This window comes from Peromyscus eremicus, chromosome 9 (assembly GCF_949786415.1).
Source record: "Peromyscus eremicus chromosome 9, PerEre_H2_v1, whole genome shotgun sequence".
NCBI lineage: Eukaryota > Metazoa > Chordata > Mammalia > Rodentia > Cricetidae > Peromyscus > Peromyscus eremicus.
This window is the reverse complement of record NC_081425.1, coordinates 88748441-88765641: the sequence shown is the minus strand read 5'-3', so window position 1 is coordinate 88765641 and position 17201 is coordinate 88748441. Positions and strand designations below refer to the sequence as shown.

At 42.1% G+C, this 17201-nt stretch overlaps 1 protein-coding gene and 1 long non-coding RNA gene across 5 annotated transcripts in view; one reads left to right on the top strand and one right to left on the bottom strand.

Moving 5' to 3' along the window:
- The window catches only part of LOC131919654 (disks large homolog 5-like), a 406205-nt gene that overhangs the window by 296496 nt on the left and 92508 nt on the right, over nt 1–17201 (bottom strand). The gene's annotated exons all lie outside the window — the stretch shown is intronic.
- On the top strand, nt 2468–9593 carry LOC131919670 (uncharacterized). 3 transcript variants are annotated; one of them, XR_009381351.1, is made up of 5 exons: nt 2468–2915; nt 4189–4349; nt 6628–6781; nt 7369–7509; nt 8774–9593. It is a non-coding gene; the product is annotated as an uncharacterized LOC131919670 (long non-coding RNA). The 3 variants fall into 3 exon arrangements; XR_009381352.1 differs by lacking the exon at nt 7369–7509 and having other exon boundaries at nt 2473–2915; XR_009381353.1 differs by lacking the exons at nt 6628–6781; nt 7369–7509 and having other exon boundaries at nt 2480–2915; nt 8774–9589.

Genomic DNA, 17201 nt, shown 5'->3' with positions numbered 1-17201 from the left:
GTGACTTATGCTGAGGATGAGCTCTATCTCACATTGGGAACAGGGATATTGTGGTGGTTTAAATAAGAATGCTCCCCATAAGCTCCCATATCTGAATGCTTAGTCATCAGGGAGTGGCATCATTTGAGAAGGATTAGGATGTGTGGCATTGTTGGAGGAAGTGTGTCACTGGGGGTTGGGCTTTGAGGTTTCAGAAGCCAGGGGTAGTCCAGTTCTCTCTTGGCAGATCAGGACATAGCTCTCAGTTACTGCTGCATCAGCATTGGTGCCACCATGACGGTAATGGAGTAAATCTCTGAATCTGTAAGCAAGCCCACAATTAAATCCTCTTTTTTATCAGAGTTGCCTTGGTCATGGTGTCTCTTCACAGCAAGAGTACAGGGACTTAGACCTTTAGCAGAATATTCTGGTCATATTTCTGTGCTTGGGTCTGCAGGGAAGAGGAGTGCAGCTTCTATCTTGCTCACCATGGTGGCAGACCTGAGTCCAGCATAATTATTGGTGCTATGGCAAGCTCCCACCTGCCACCACTTTCAGGGGCATCAGAGAGAGTTTGTAAACCTCCCTCTGGCTGCTTTATAAAACTGGAGAAGTAGTTCCCCTCAGTGACAAGCTACTTTTGTGGAGGTGCCAGGGGATTGGGAAAATAAAGATTATAGCTGGAGTCATTAGGACCACTTCTAGTACCTGGATGCTGTGCTGGAGAAGACACAGTCTTGCCTGATGCCCATTCTCTACCTGAAAGGCATCACAGGCCTCAAAAGTCCTCAGAGAGCACAGGTGAGCAGCAGTCCCAGCATCCCCTGCAGCCTTCCTGCCCTCCATCTCATTTCAGCTCACTGAGGGGGCAGGATCTGGTTGAACTCAGTGCTCCATCTGTGTCTAGCTGGTGACACTTTATCTCTTATCCTTCTGCTATGATAATGGAGAGGCTCCTGGAAAGGGCACCTTGGCTGCAGGTCAGTTTGGTGTGAGATAGTTAGCAGGGAGGTGAGGACTGTAAGGTGTGACATTAGCAATTACTTCCCCAGACAGTCTCTAGTATCTTGGAGAGCTCTGGCATCATCTCTGATATTACCAGTGCTGTGCAGATACCAATGACCCTTGGGGCATTTGTCCAGTGCCTATGTGTTTCAACCAAAGACATTTTGAAAAGACTGAGCTGGCTACTAGAGAGAGAGAATGGAAAGCACAGAGATACCAGAGAGACACCAAAGGAAGGTGGGCTTTGGTCTCAGTGTAAAACAGCAAGAAATCAATGTTCCAGGGGAAGGCACTGTGATTCCTCAACAGGGGTTTGGGAGCTTCCTGGACGAGTTGGACTTGACATGGACCTCCCAGGAAGAGGGCTCAGCAGCTCCTCTGGGAAGCAATAGGCCTATCCTTCTTTGGGTTCCTAAAGAGTAGACCCAGAGGCAAGGATTTCTGATGTTTAGTTTGGCACAGCCAGGAGCTTACAGACTGCTCTGCTGGAGGTCTTCTGCTTTCCCTCTGAGTGAAGAAGGAATCAGGGGAGCTATTTTAGTACCATCACTGATCTTCATCCCCACTCCATTCCTTTAGGAATTGTTGCACTAAAAACAGGGAGAGGGAAACTGCCCTGGCAAAGCCTGAGGTTCTCATACTTTATATCACAACCACTAGCAGGGCAGGAGTCACCAAGCATTGCTGTCTGCCAGTGAGTCCTAAGGTATCTGAGGTCCCAGCTGCATGAGTGGCACCCAGATCTCCAGTGTAGCCTGAGAGCTTTTAGAGGCAGTGTATTAGGACAGAGACAGTCCCTTTCCTGGCAGCACAGGTGAGGAAGTGTTGGTGAATCTGATGACTAAGTTTTGTCCTGCATGACATTTCCATCAATATGAAGGTCTGAAGCATCCAGGAAGTGACTTGGGCACAGCCCCCCCCCCCATTCCCTAAGTGCTTGTGGATAGTACCAGTTTTCCTCTGGCTCTGACAAAAGAGGACTGAAGACTCTGAAGCCAAGTTGCATTCTGTGCAACTGTGAATCAGCCCAAGGAGATTGTTTCGTGCAGGGAGGCAGAAGAAGCAGCTGACCTCTGAGACACCCCCTACCTACCTATAAAGCAGTGGGTGAATTGATAGCCACGGAGTGGGGTGAAACTCCACTAGGCTTTCAGATCCTGCTAGGGCAGAGTCTCATCTTCCAGTCACTTCCTGAATGTGTATACTTCTGTGTGTCAGGTTTGCCTGAGATGAAGCAGTGTGTAGGGCAGGTCCTGTCCTTTGGCTTTTGGAATCGGGTATTCCTGAGAGAGCTAACCTTGGCTAATATGCCTGTCAGTGTAATACACCATCTAAAAGGACACAGTACACCTCATGTCACTCATTTGTTCTGGGGTCCAACAAGTACACTTCCTAACCTCATTTCGTAGAAACTTTTATTTCTCATCTAATTGATTAGAGATCTTAGGAAGGGAAGAGCCATTCCCTGGGCTGTTTTTGAAAAGTGAGTCTTGAACTCTCTACAGATAAGTAATGAAAAGGTTCTAATGAGGCAGAGAGAGATCTCTGGTTTTGTGAGGAGGAGGTGCAGAATGGCATCCCCTGTGTCCATGGGAATGCTCCTGGAAAGGGCAACTATTGGTTAATTAGGGAAGAGCTCAATGGCACGTAGGTGAAGGCTGTTGGCAGTGACCCTAACAGTACCTTCCCTGAACATTCTATTCTACCCTGGAGAGCCCTGAGCATCCTCTTGATGTCACCACTGTTGAGGCAACACCAACTGCCATTTGGGGCATTTGTACAGTGCCTCTGGGATTCACAAAGACATATTGGTGAGACTGAGAAAGCTACTTGGGAGAGAGAATGGACAGCCTAGAGAAGAGAGAGAGGCAGAAGGAAGCTGGTCATCTGTCTCAGGATAAAACATCAAGAAATAAATGTTCCAGGGGAAGGTACAGTGAGTTTTGTGTAGGGAATGGGGAGCTTCCTGGAGGAGGTAGGACTTGAGCTGGGCCTACAGTAATGGGGCTCAGCTGCTGGGATACTTTGGGAAACAATGGGTCTATGCTGCTTCTCTAGGTTCCTAAATAGCAGACACAGAGGATTTCTGGGGTTAGTTTGACAGAGATCCAGAAATTATCAAATCTGCAGCTCCTGTGCTGGGGGAGTTCCTTAATTTCATTCAGAGTGGAAAGAGGGCATCAAGAGGCACAGGATGATAGATGAGGGATCCCTGTCAGGATAGGGTGTTACTGAAATTCACCCTCAGCAGATTCCTTTATGTTCTATGGATATCTGATGCTATTAACAGGTAGATTAACTCCCTTGGGCATTCACCAAGGTTCCAGCCATTCAATTCCTCTTGGTACTAGACACAGATGATCAAGGCTTGGTGGTGCTAAGCACTATGGACTCCAGGATTTCCTGTACCACATCAGATATGAACTGAGGTTGTACTCCAAACCGGCATGGCTTCCAGGGCCCATGGGACTGCAGTGGGTGTTGAGGCACATATCTAGCCATTGTGGTGGGGGACCCAGATGTGGCTTATGTGCCCCAGCCTGAAGATAGATGCCCTGTTCTTTCAGAGCTACTAAGGTTCCAAGCACTTCTTCCCCAGGCCTCTACTTGGTACTTAGTGTAAGTATTACAACTTTAGGGGGAATGGCTTCCCCAACAGAAGTGTTACAGCTCTGGCTGAGCAGGCAAAGTTTCCCCAGTACAAATTTAACAGCTCTGCTCTGGTAGGGGGAGGTTTCCCAATGCAAGTGTTACAGCTCTACTCTGAAAGGTATCCTGGATATCAGGAGACAAGAAATACCACAAAGTCACACCACACAACATAACTCACACAAGATACTTATTGAGATGGAAACCCGAAGAAGGTGGCTCATCTGCTTTGGTGAAAAGCCACAGGGAACTGAGCAGAAGGCAGTCTATACAAGGGGTTTCTTGGGAGTGTGGAGCTTTCCAGTTTGGCCTGGATTTGATGAGACTTTTGTGAACTGATTAGGGGGCAAGCTCAGAGATTGATAGGATTCTTATTCCTGGAACTGGTCATGGGCTTGGAATCAAGTCAAGGTCAAAATATTCTTTCCATGGCCCTGATCTCAGGGCCTTCATGGTCAAGTTCTTTCCTTGGCCCTTTTACCCTAAACTTAGCATTACCTCTCTTTGCCCTATGACATTCAATTATGTAAATACTCTTTTTTAATCTACCTCCAGGAATGACTGGAAAGGCATCATTTCAACTCAACCCTCACTGAGCAGGATCTGGAGATGAACAAGGTGGAGAAACTGACCATTCAGCTACAGATGATGACCTGTTAGAGGAATGAACTGCATTGAATCTTGGACCATTATACTAATAATGATTTGAACAGCAGGTAGTCATTATGCCTAGTTCTCTGTTGACTGACTTGAAGCCACTGTGTTCAGCCCAGCTTTCCTTAGGGACAGGAGGATGACCTCTTTGGTGTCCTCATGCACAAACTAACTTTGCTGAGTGCATCTGAGAGGCAGAACTTGATGCCTAGGTGGGAGTGAGATGGGGACACAGGCTGTTCTGCTTCATGAAGAACAGAGCCTGTGGCCTGAATCGTAGTCTGGGTATAGGGGCAGTAGTGTGTGATTGCTCATCATGCATTTCAAGATGTCTTGACAGGTGTTGGCTTGCAAGAAATGCAGGGTGTTGTGAGTTTATGTTGAGTCTTTGTACTTGACCAGTAGGTGATTGTGTGCTGATGGTTCTTGGTAGAGTGTCTCATAGGAAGGATGGTGGGTGTTAGGATAGTAAAGGGGGAATTATAGGAGAGAGTGAAAAAGAAAAAGGACACACCAAAGGTAACAAGGTCAAAGCCATACTGTGGATGCAATGAGAGTGAATGTGATTTGTATTATGTGTCCTTAAACACAATGGTGATATCCAAGCTGTGGTTCTGTCTAGGTAAGTGTGCCCCTCAGCTGATGAGTCAGTGAGAAAGAAATAGGCTGAGATGTCCTTGAAGACAGACAGTCTTGCAACAGGACAGTTTTTAAAAGAATGGGTAATTTAATTCTCAGTTTGGACAGTGGTTAAGAGGATTAAGGAGCTTGTGTCGAGGTTTAGTGTTTATGTACAAGAATGTTGGTAGTCTGTTGAGGATTCCCTTTGCTTCAGTGTCAGAAATGATGAACTCCTTTTATGAACACCAGTGTGTGGTTGTGTGTCAGTGTGTGTGTGTGTGTGTGTGTGTGTGTGTGTGTGTGTGTGTGTAGATGAGAGGACCAATTCAGGGAGTTGCTTCTTTCCTTCTACCATTTATGTTCTGGATTTTGAACTTAGGACATCATGTTGGGAGGCAGGCCTATTTAGCCAATTGTGTCTACATTTATTTCTTTTTTAATTACAAGCTTCATGAAAATTGGTAGAGGCTATAATTTTTAAGCATATGGGGAAACTTCTAACACCTGAAACAGTGTGAAATCATGCCAAACATATAGGGTTATGATTTGGTTCAGTCATTAGAAAATTTACCACTTGTTTGTAAGGAAGCAAGCTTGAGTATCGGGAAGCAACATAAGAACTGATATTCATGCTAGGGTGCATCTGTGTCTGAAGGAGTCTACTGAGAGACTGGAGATGAAGATAGGAAATCCCTGGAAGTTCCCCCAGAGAGCTAGCCTGGGGGTCACATACAAGAACAAGCTGGAAATCTCACACAACCAACACATAGAGGCACAAACACATACATAGACACACACACACACATGTACATACATACACACACACAACATTAGACATCACTGAACTCATGATTTTGGGGTGAGTTAGCTGCTGAAAAGACTGGGAGCAAAGGAAAGGCTAGGTTCAAGGCTCTCTTGGGCTTTCATTCAACAGTGACCCTTTCTACATGATTCTGAAGAGTACGTTCAAAGGCCAGTGTACCAGATCCTCAGCAGTAGTGAATTTCAAAGTGGAAGATAAAATGAAGCTGTCGTCTTGGAGTTTACTAACAACAGCTCCTGGAATCTGGATCTCTTTTTTTTTTAATTTTTTTTTAATTTTTATTTTGCAATACAATTCAGTTCTACATATCAGCCACAGATTCCCTTGTTCTCCCCCCTCCCGTCCCCCTCACCTTCCCCCCCAGCCCGCCCCCGATTCCAATCTCCTCCAGGGCAAAGCCTTCCCCACAGACTGAGATCAACCTGGTGGACTCAGTCCAGGTAGGTCCAGTCCCCTCCTCCCAGGCCGAGCCAAGGGACCCTGCATAGGCCCCAGGTTTCAAACAGCCGACTCATGCAATGAGTACAGGACCCGGTGCCACTGCCTGGAGGCCTCCCAAACAGATCAGGCCAATCAACTGTCTCACCCACTCAGAGGGCCTGATCCAGTTGGTGACCCCTCAGCCTCTTAACTGTACTCACGAAGGCCTGGTACTGAAGGAAATTATTGTCCTCCTGTAAATTTTGGGACAGGTTTTGAGTTACAAGGACTCAGCATTACACAAAAATGCAGGTTGAACACAAAAACAGCCAGGTGGTGGTTTCAGCATTTATTTGTCAATGGATTATTTAAAAAGTAGTTTGAAAATACAAAAAAATGTGGTGGCTTCTGGGATGCTAGAGAGGGATGCTTGGAGGCAGAAATCAATTTCATGGTCTACCAAACCAACCTCTTAGGAGAGAACATCAGTCTCAATGAAATGCCAACACACTGTCATGAACGAGTCAAGGCTGTGTTGCTTTAAGAGCAAGGAGGAAAGATGAAATGGGAATATTAACTACATGAGCATGTAGATAGAAAACCATCCATTACTACAGTCATCAGAACAAGGTACGTAGAAGAACTACCTCTCACCCTCTCCCTGTGTGTACATGGTGGGGTGTTGTTGTTTTAATCAGGGGCTAAACTCTCCCCACGTCTTCAACATGAGAAAAAGTTGTAAGGAAAGCAGTCACCAATCATAATCAACTCTTGAAGCACAAATGTTTTGAAAATTCCTAATGTAAGGTACATCAGGAAGTCATAATAAGGATCCAGAATATTTAGTAAATGATTTGTCATATGAATGTTAAAAGGATTTTCACATTTCATAGTAAAGCGATACCTGAAAAATGGCCAAACTGACAGCTGAAGTAAACCAAACATTAACGTTGTCATTTTCATAGTTAGAATTTTCTATAATTGTTATACAGTTTTCATTTACCTTTAGAAGTGGACAACATTACCAAACAGAAGTCTTTATCCAGGTAAGAATATAGTTTAAAAATGCAGGAAGTAATTGGTGAATCCCAAGACAAGGAAGTAATAGTGTTGAGTGTACCTTGAGGCAGAAACAATACAATGTGCTCAATGCCTGCTGTGACTTAGAGTCACCACAGCCAGTTTGTAAAGTATCTATGTTATTATAACCCCTTTAGAACTAATTAGACAACTGCTGTCCTGAGAGCTGGATTGTTTGGCCCCATGGTCCTGGATCTGAAGTGCATCTCCTGCCCCTCTGCACAGATTGATTTGGGACATTGTTTGTTTACCGGCCTCAAGTAAATTCTGAGTGAACAGTAAGTCCTTGCAGGTAGTGGTGGCTGAATAAGAAAATGACCTGGAAACAATAGTGAGAGGAATACTAAGTGCAGTATTCTCCCACAAGAGAAGATGTCTGGTGTTTGACCAAGGATATTTGCAGACATAAACACACATTAGAGTGATTTTAAAACATGATGGTGATAATACACCTAAATACATTTTAATGGGTCCAGTTAGTTATTTCAGCAATCAGGGAATCTCCCAGGTGCCTTTATCTTCAGCTTCAAAGCAGGTAAAGTTTATCTGCCCTTGGACACTCCTATTTTAGGATCATAAATGAGAGCATCTCCTCTATTTCTGTCTTTGCTTCTGTATTTAGAATAACAAGAAGTTGTGGAAATTTAGACATGTGTAATCTGTTCATCAAAATTTACATTGTGAAAAAGTGGCACTGTGGTTTTTATATGATTCCACTAAATGTATGTTTAAAAGTCTTCATCTAGTTAAACAGTATGTGTTTCCCCATGCCATTAGTTCTGGAAGTGAAGATTCAAGTACCATATATTAAAATTTTAATTTCTTTTTTTTACATTATAAAATAATATACACTTACATGTCATCTATGTATATATTCTAACATTTGCCCCATTAGAAGGGTTTAATTAGATACATGCATATGCATATTAAAGGTATTTGAAAGCTGTGAGTTGATAAAGGTTAGGATATCTGATTGTGTAACCTAGAGTCCTAGCATGAGGGTGTGCATGAATTATAAGTTGCATTTTAATAATTTTTGAATGTGAATAAATGGACAAATGAGTTTCTGTAAACAAGTTTTGCAGGTACTATGATATAGATAACACTAGTAATTCAATCAGTGTTTATTTATAAAAGGAAAATATAAGGGAAAATAATGTGCATTTTTACTTCCCAACCTTGGAAGAAGAGAAAGATTGATGAAGGGGGCTATTAATATTAATAATCACCTTATACAGATTTAGAATTGTTAAAACATAGTGAATCAATTTTAGTCTAAATGACAACAGCAAGGCCAAGATTTTTAGCTCATGACTTTCTCTTATTCTAGCTACCATTTTATACTTCTTGATATCCTAGTAATTTGAGAATAGATAAGCATATTTGAAGATATTTCATTGTTAATTTTTAGTTTCTACTGTTTGCATGTCAATGCCCTGTGACTACTAAAGAATATATAGATTTGAAATCATGCACCCCAAAACTAAAATATTAATTTCAGAACCAAACCAAAAAAGTCAATCCTCACCCTTTCCATTGCAGAACATATCTAAAGACCCAGAAATGAAGATAAATGACAGAGAATATATTTCTGTGGACAAGAAACTGTGTCTGTTTCTTGATCAAACTACATCACAGTATTTATATCGATCGGAGCCAGCTCGCCAGAAGAGGTTAAAGAGGAGGGTTCGAAAACTTTTTGGAAGTCCGGAAGTTAATGTTTGTCCTCAGGGAGAGCCTCTACCTAATACCTCTGAAGAGCAAACACCCCGAAAGGTAATCCCCACTGACTTGAAAAGTAACATATTTGTTTGGGAGGGGAAAGCTGCATCTGTGTGCCCATGTCTGCAGTATTGCAGATGGTGTCAGAAAAGAGGAGTCCAGCCTCAAACGTATCCTGTCCCTCCTTCACACCCTCACTTCCAGGGACACTCTTGCCAGTCACCATCTATGGCCTAAGTGAAAATAAGTTAGATCATAGAAATAAAAACTCAAAAGTAAACATGCTTTTAACACAAGTCAGGAGAACTCATCAAAACAGAGAGAATAAACAATTAGACTCCTGGAGTAATTACAGTCAACATGAAAGTGAGCAAAATGCTTGTGTTTTTGGAGACTTGTTCATTTTATGTGGATGAATGTTTTATCTGCATTCTGTCTGTGCACCATGTGTGTGCCCACTGCCCACAGAGGTCAGAAGAGGACATCAGATCTCCTGGAACTGGACTTACAGATGGTTGTCAGCTCCCATGTGGGTGCTGTGAATCGATCCCGGGTCTTCTGCAAAAACAACAAGTATTCTCAAGGCTGAGCCACTCTTCCAGCTCCCAGAATGAATGCTGGAGATGCAAATGATTAGAGTGCAAGCCAAGATATTACAAGTGGAAATAAGTAGCCAGTCTCAGGATGCTTGCTAAGTTCCTGGGCCCAGGCATCATCAGCTTGCTAGTTTTACAACTGAAATCCAGAGATTATGTAGGTGGTAAGAACAGCAATAAGGAGGCTGGACATGCTAATCCCAGCACTCAGGAAACATGGTGGGTCTTTGGGAGTTCAAGTAAACCCTGGTCTCAGTTTATTTGGGAGATGGGGGAAGACAACGTACATGTATGTCATTGCAGAAGTGTGGGGGTCAAAGGATAATTTTTGAGAGTCAATTCTCTCCTCCCATCTTGTCAGTCTCAGGGGTCAAATTCAGGTTGTCAATCTTCCTGGCAAGTGCCTTTATCCACTTAGCCATCTCACTAGCCTTCTGATACACTTTGACTAAAAATATTTTCACACTAACACACAGGGGCTTGGTGCTCATGTGCTTTAACAATGGGTTCCGACTTTGGGAGATTGTTTAACCTTTAGAACATGGACTAGCTAGCAGAAGAATGTTGCCTCTGATGGGTCTTTTTTTCTTATTTTTTTAAATTTTATTATTTAATTTTAGTTTACATATCAGCCACGAATTCCCCTGTCCTCCCTCCTCCTGCGACCCCCACCCTCCCTCCAGTCCACCCCCATTCCCATCTTCTCCAGGGCAAGGACTCCCCTGGGGATTCTGCTCAGCCTGGTAGATTCAGTTGACGCAGGTCCAGTCCGCTCCTCCCTTCACCCAGGCTGAGCAAAGTGTCCCAGCATAGGACCCAGGTTCCAAACAGCCAGCTCATGCACTAAGGACAGGTTCTGTTCCCACTGCCTGGGGGCCTTCAAAACAGTTCAAGCTAATCAACTGTCTCACTTAAATAGAGGGCCTGATCCAGTTTCATGGGAGCTCCTCAGCTATTGGTTCATAGTTCATGTGTTTCCATTCGTTTGGCTATTTGTCCCTGTGCTTTTTCCAATCATGGTCTCAACAATTCTCGCTCATACAATCCCTCCTATCTCTCGCCAATTGGACTCCCAGAGCTCTGCCTGGGGCCTGGCCATGGATTTCTGCATCTGTTTCCATCAGTCATTGGATGAGAGTTCTACCATGACAGTTAAGGTATTTGGCCATCCGATCACCAGAGTAGGTCAGTTCAGGCTTTCTCTCGACCATTGCCAGTAGTCTATTGTGGAGGTATCTTTGTGGATTTCTGGGGGGTCTCTCTAGCACTTTGCTTCTTCCTATTCCCATGGGGTCTTCATTTATCATGGTATCTCTTTCCTTGTTCTCCCTCTCTGTTCTTGATCCATCTGGGATCTCCCACTCCCCTAAGATTTCTTTCCCCCAACCCTTGTCCTTCATTACCCCCGCCCTCATCCAGTTTGCTCATGTAGATCTCATCCATTTCTATGTTGTTGCGTGATCCCTGTGTCTTTCTTAGCATCCTCTTTACTAAGTAGCCTTCCTGGAGTTGTGAGTAGCAATCTAGTCATCCTTTGTTTTACATCTTGTTTCCACTATGATTGAGTACATACCATGTTTGTCTTTCTGAGTCTGGGTTACCTCACTCAGGATTATTTTTTCTAGATCCATCCATTTGCCTGCTAACCTCATGATGTCATTGTTTTTCTCTGCTGAGTAGTATTCCATTGTGTATATGTACTACATTTTAAGTATCTATTCTTCAGTTGAAGGACATCCAGGTTGTTTCCAGGTTCTGGCTATTACAAACAATGCTGCTATGAACATAGCTGAGCAAGTGCCCTTGTGGTATGATTGAGCATTCCTTGGTTATACGCCCAAGAGGGGTATAGCTAGGTCTTCAGGGAGATTGATTCCCAATTTTCTAAGAAAGCGCCATATTGATTTCCAAAGTGGTTATACAAGCTTGCATTCCCACCAACATTGGAGGAGAGTTCCCCTAACTCCACATCCTCTCCAGCATAAGGTGTCTTCAGTGTTTTTGATTTTAGCCATTCTGATGGGTGTAAGGTGGTATCTCAGAGTCATTTTGATTTGCATTTCCCTGATGATTAGGGATGTTGAGCAATTCCTTAAATGTCTTTCAGCCATTTGAGCTTCCTCTGTTGAGAATTCTCTGTTTAGTTCTATAGCCCATTTCTTAATTGGACTGTTGGGCATTTTGATGTCTAATTTCTTGAGTTCCTTATATATTCTGGATATCAGTCCTTTGTCAGATGTGGGCTTGGTGAAGACCTTTTTCCATTCTGTAGGCTGTCACTTTGCCATGTTGGCCGTATCATTTGCTCTACAAAAGCTTCTCAGTTTCAAGAGGTCCCATTGATTGATTGTTTCTCTCAGTGTCTGTGCTACTGGTGTTATATTTAGGAAGTGATCTCCTATGCCAATGCGTTCAAGACTACTTCCCACTTTCTCTTCTAGCAGGTTCAGAGTAGCTGATTTATGTTGAGGTCTTTGATCCACTTGGACTTAAGTTTTGTGCACGGTGACAGATATGGATCTATTTGCAGCCTTATATGTTGACATCCAGTTATGCCAGTACCATTTGTTGAAGATGCTTTCTTTTTTCCATTGTACAGTTTTGGCTTCTTTGTCAAAAATTATATGTTCATAGGTGTGCAGATTAATGTCAGGGTCTTCAATTCCATTGGTCCACATGTCAGTTTTTATGCCAGTACCAGTCTGTTTTTATTACTGTAGCTCTATATTAGAGCTTGAAGTCAGGGATTATGATGCCTCCAGAGGTGGTTGTATTGTACAGGATTCTTTTGGCTATCCTGAGTTTTTTGTTTTTCCATATGAAGTTGAGTATTGTTTTTTCCAGGTCTGTGAAGAATTGTGTTGGTATTTTGATGGGGATTGCATTGAATCTGTAGATTGCTTTTGGTAAGATTGCCATTTTTACTATGTTAATTCTGCCTATGCATGAGCATGGGAAATCTTTCCATTTTCTGACATCTTCAATTTCTTTTTTCAGGGACTTAAAGTTCTTGTCATACAGGTTCTTCACTTGCTTAGTTAGAGTTACCCCAAGGTATTTTATATTATTTGTGGCTATTGTAAAGGGTGATGTATCTCTGATTTCCTTCTCAGCCTGTTTGTCAATTGTATATAGGGGGGCTACTGATTTTTTTGAGCTTATCTTTTATCCTGCTATGTTGCGGAAGGTGTTTATAAGCTGTATGAGTTCCTTGGTCAAATTTTTGGGTCATTCATGAATACTATCACGTCATCTGAATAGAGCGAAAGCTTGACTTCTTCCTCTCCAATTTGTATCCCCTTGATCTCCTTATGTTTTCTTATTGCTCTGGCTAGAACTTCAAGTACTATATTGAATAAGTATGAGGAGAGTGGACAGCCTTGCCTCGTTCCTGATTTAAGTGGAATTGCTTTGAGTTTCTCTCCATTTACTTTGATGTTGGCTGTTGGCTTGCTGTAAATTGATTTTATTATATTTAGGTATGTTCCTTGTATTCCTGATCTCTCTAGAATCTTTATCATGAAGGGGTGTTGGATATTCTCAAAGGTTTTTTCAGCATTCAATTAGATGATCTAGTGGGTTTTTTCTTTGAGTTTGTTTATATGGTGTATTACATTGACATATTTTTCATATGTTGAACCATTCTTACATCCCTGGGATGAAGCCTACTTGGTCATGGTGGATAATTGTTTTGATGTGTTCTTGGAGTCTGTTTGCCAGTATTTTATTGAGTATTATTGTATCAATGTTCATGAGGGAGATCAGTTGTAGTTCTCTTTCTTTGTTTCATCTTTGTTTGGCTTAGGAATCAGAGTAATTGTAGCATCATAGAAGGATTTTGGTAATGTTCCTTCTGATTCTGTTGTGTGGAACAATTTAAAGAGTATTGGTATTATCTCTTCTTTGAAGATCTGGTAGAAATCTGTGCTGAAACCATGTGGTCCTGGGCTTTTTTTGGTTGAGGGAATTTTAATGACTGATTCCATTTCCTTAGGAGTTATTGGACTATTTAAATAGTTTATCTGGTCTTGATTTAACATAGGTATTTGGTACCTATCCAGAAAATTATTCATTTCTTTTAGATTTTCCAGTTTTGTGGAGTAGAGGTTTTTGAAGTATGACCTGATGATTTTCTGGATTTCCTCAGTGTTAGTTGTTATCTCTCCATTTTCTTTTCTGATTTTGTTGATTTGGATGCTCTCTCTCTCTGTCTTTTGGTTAGTTTGGATAAGGGCTTGTCTATCTTGTTGATTTTCTCAAAGAACCACCAACTCTTTGTTTCATTAATTCTTTGTATTGTTCTCTTTGTTTCTATTTTATTGATTTCAGCTCTCACTTTGATTATTTCCTGGCGTCTATTCTTCCTTGGTACCATTGCTTCCTCTTGTTCTAGAGCTTTCAGGTGTGCTGTTAAGTCACTAGTGTGAGATTTCTCCAACTTCTTTATGTGGGCATTTAGTGCTATGAATTTCCCTCTTAGCACTGCTTTCATAGTGTCCCATAGGTTTGGGTATGTGGTGTCTTCATTTTCGTTGATCTCTAGGAAGTCTTTAATTTCTTTATTTCTTCCTTAACCTATTGGTGATTCAGTTGAGTATTATTCAGTTTCCATGAGACTGTAGGTTTTCTGTAGTTGTTGTTGTTGTTGAAATCTAACTTTAAACCATGGTGGTCTGATAGAACACAGGAGGATATTCCAATTGTTTTGTATCTGTTGAGATTTGTTTTGTGGCCAAGTATATGGTCGATTTTAGAGAAGGTTCCATGGGGTGCTGAGAAGAAGGTATATTCTTTTTTGTTAGGATGGAATGTTCTGTAGATATTGATTAAGTCCATTTGAGTCATAACATCAGTTAAGTCCTTCATTTCTCTATTAAGTTTTGATTTGGGAGATCTGTCCAGTAGTAAAAGTGGAGTGTTAAAGTCTCCCACTATTAATGTGTGGGGCTTTATATGTGGCTCAAGCTTTAGTAATGTTTCTTTTACATATGTGCGTGTCCTTGTGTTTGGGGCATAAATGTTCAGAATTGAAACTTTATCTTGGTGGGACTTTCCTGTGATGAGTATGTAATGCCCTTCTTGATCTCTTTTGATTGATTTTAGTTTGAAGTCTATTTTGCTGGATATTAGCATGGCTACACCCACTTGTTTCTTAAGTTTGATTGGAAAATGGACTGTTTGATTGGAAAGTGTTTTCCCAGCCTTTTATTCTGAGGTAGTGTCTATCTTTGAAATTGAGGTGTGTTTCTTGTATGCAGCAGAAAGATGGGTCCTGCTTTCATATCCATTCTGTAAGCCTGTGTCTTTTTATAGGTGAATTAAGTCCATTGACATTAAGGGATATTAATGACCAGTGATTGTTAATTCCTGTTATTTTTTGGTGGTAATGTGTGTATACTTCTCTTCCTTGGGGTTTACTGTTGTGGTGTTACCTATTGTCTGTGTTTTTGAGGGTGTATCTGACTTCCTTAGGTTGGAATTTTCCTCCTAGTGCTTTCTGTAGGGCTGGGTTTGTGGATAAGTATTGTTTAAACTGGCTTTGTCTTAGAATGTCTTGTTCACTTCGTCTATGATGATTGAAAGTTTTGCTGGGTATATTAGTCTGGGCTGGCATCCATGGCCTCTTAGTGTCTGCATTGCATCTGTCCAGGTCCTTCTGGCTTTCAAAGTTTCCATTGAGAAATCGGGTGTTATTCTGATGGGTTTGCCTTTATAAGTCACTTGTCCTTTTTCCTTTGCTGCTCTTCATATTCTTTCTTTATTCTGTACGTTTAGTTGTTTAATTATTATGTGGCGAGGGGACTTTTTTGGGGGGGTCTAGTCTGTTTGGTGTTCTATAGGCTTCTTGTATCTTCGTAGGCATTTCCTTCTTTAAGTTGGGAAAGTTTTCTTCTATGATCTTATTGAATATATTTTCTGTGCCTTTGAGTTGGTATTCTTCTCATTCCTCTATCCCTATTATTCTTAGGTTTGGTCTTTTCATGGTGTCCCAAATTTCTTGGACATTTCGTGTCATGACTTTGTTGGCTTTAGTGTTTTCTTTGACTGATGAATCTATTTCTTCTACCGTATCTTCAACGCCAGAGATCCTCTCTTCCATCTCTTTTATTCTGTTGGTTATACTTGCATCTGAAGTTCCTGTTCATTTACTCAGATTTTCTATTTCCAGCATTCCCTCTGTTTGTGTCTTCTTCATTTTTTCTATTTCCCTTTTCAGGTCTTGGACTGTTTCCTTCATCTGTTTCATTGCTTTTTGATGATTTTCTTTCAGGGATTTATTGTTTTCTTCCATTTTATTTGTCCTTTCCTCTAGTTGTTTACAGCATTCTTCCCATTTTTTGTTTGTCTGTTCCTCAATTTCATTTGTGATTTCTTCTATATAAGCCTCTACTGCAGATGTAACCAACCTTTTTATTAAATAAGAAACACAGAACCAATGCAAAGAAGAAAGCCAAGAGGTTAGAGCTAAGAGCTAAAACCTTACCCTTCCTCCTGTGGTGGTCCTACCTCTCTGAATCAAAGCTACCCCTGTGTTAAAGTCTTTATATAGAGTTCCTGTTCTGCCTTCTCATTGGTTGTAAACCCAACCACATGACCGCCTCATCACGGACTATCTGTATATGCTTCCAGGTATTTTATGATTGGTATTGAAATTAAAGGCATGTGTATCCAATACTGGCTGTATCCCTGAACACACAGAGACTTACCTAGCTCTGCCTACCAAGTGCTGGGATTACAAGTGTACGCCACCACTGCCCTGCTTTCCTATGGCTTGCTAATAGCTCTGACCCCCAGGCAACTTTATTTATTAACATACAAATAACATTTTAATACAAATAAAATATCACCATACTCTACCTTCTTTATGGTGTTATTCATAAGGTTGCTTTCTTCTGCTTCTTCCATTTTGTGATGTTCAGGTCTAGCTGTTGGAGGAGGGCTAGGTTCTGGTGATGCTGTACTGCTCTTCATTTTGTTGTATGTACTTCTGCCTTGACGTCTACCCATCTCCTTGTGGATTCATTCTTGGTCTTATCAGCACTCTTGGTCCAGACAGAGCTGTCAGATTCAGGAAGCCTCTCTCTCTTGTCCAGATGGGAGCTCCAGGGCAAGGATAGGAGCTTTTGTCCAGATGGGAGGTCTGGGGCAGTACGGGAGCTGGGGGCTGGTCTCTAAGTCTCAGGAAGTGGCTGGGATCTCGGGCAGATGGGTGTGGGGCCAGGGTGTGGAGATTGCAGGGTCTGCCAGGGGTTTTGGAGAAGGAGAACCTTCCCAGTGGGTGTGTAGGGGATCCTGCCTGATGGCCAGAACCTGGAGCCAAGTTGGGCAGATCTTCCCTGGAATGGTTGGTGCCCAGGGATGGGATCTAGGGGCAGACCTCTTTGGGTCTGACCCCAAGCACTCACCTCTTGTCCAGATGGGAGGTCCATTTAAAAAACTTTATCAGCCATTTGGTTTACATATTTTGGGAACTATCTGTTTAGTTCCATTGCTGTGGATATCGCTCTGTATGCTATGAATGTGTTGCTCTGATTGGTTAATAAGTAAAGTGCTGATCGGCCAGGCAGGACGTATATGTGGGACAAGCAGAGAATTGTGGGAAGGGTCAGGAGTCACCAGCCAGACACAGAGAAAGCAAGATGTAAAGATAC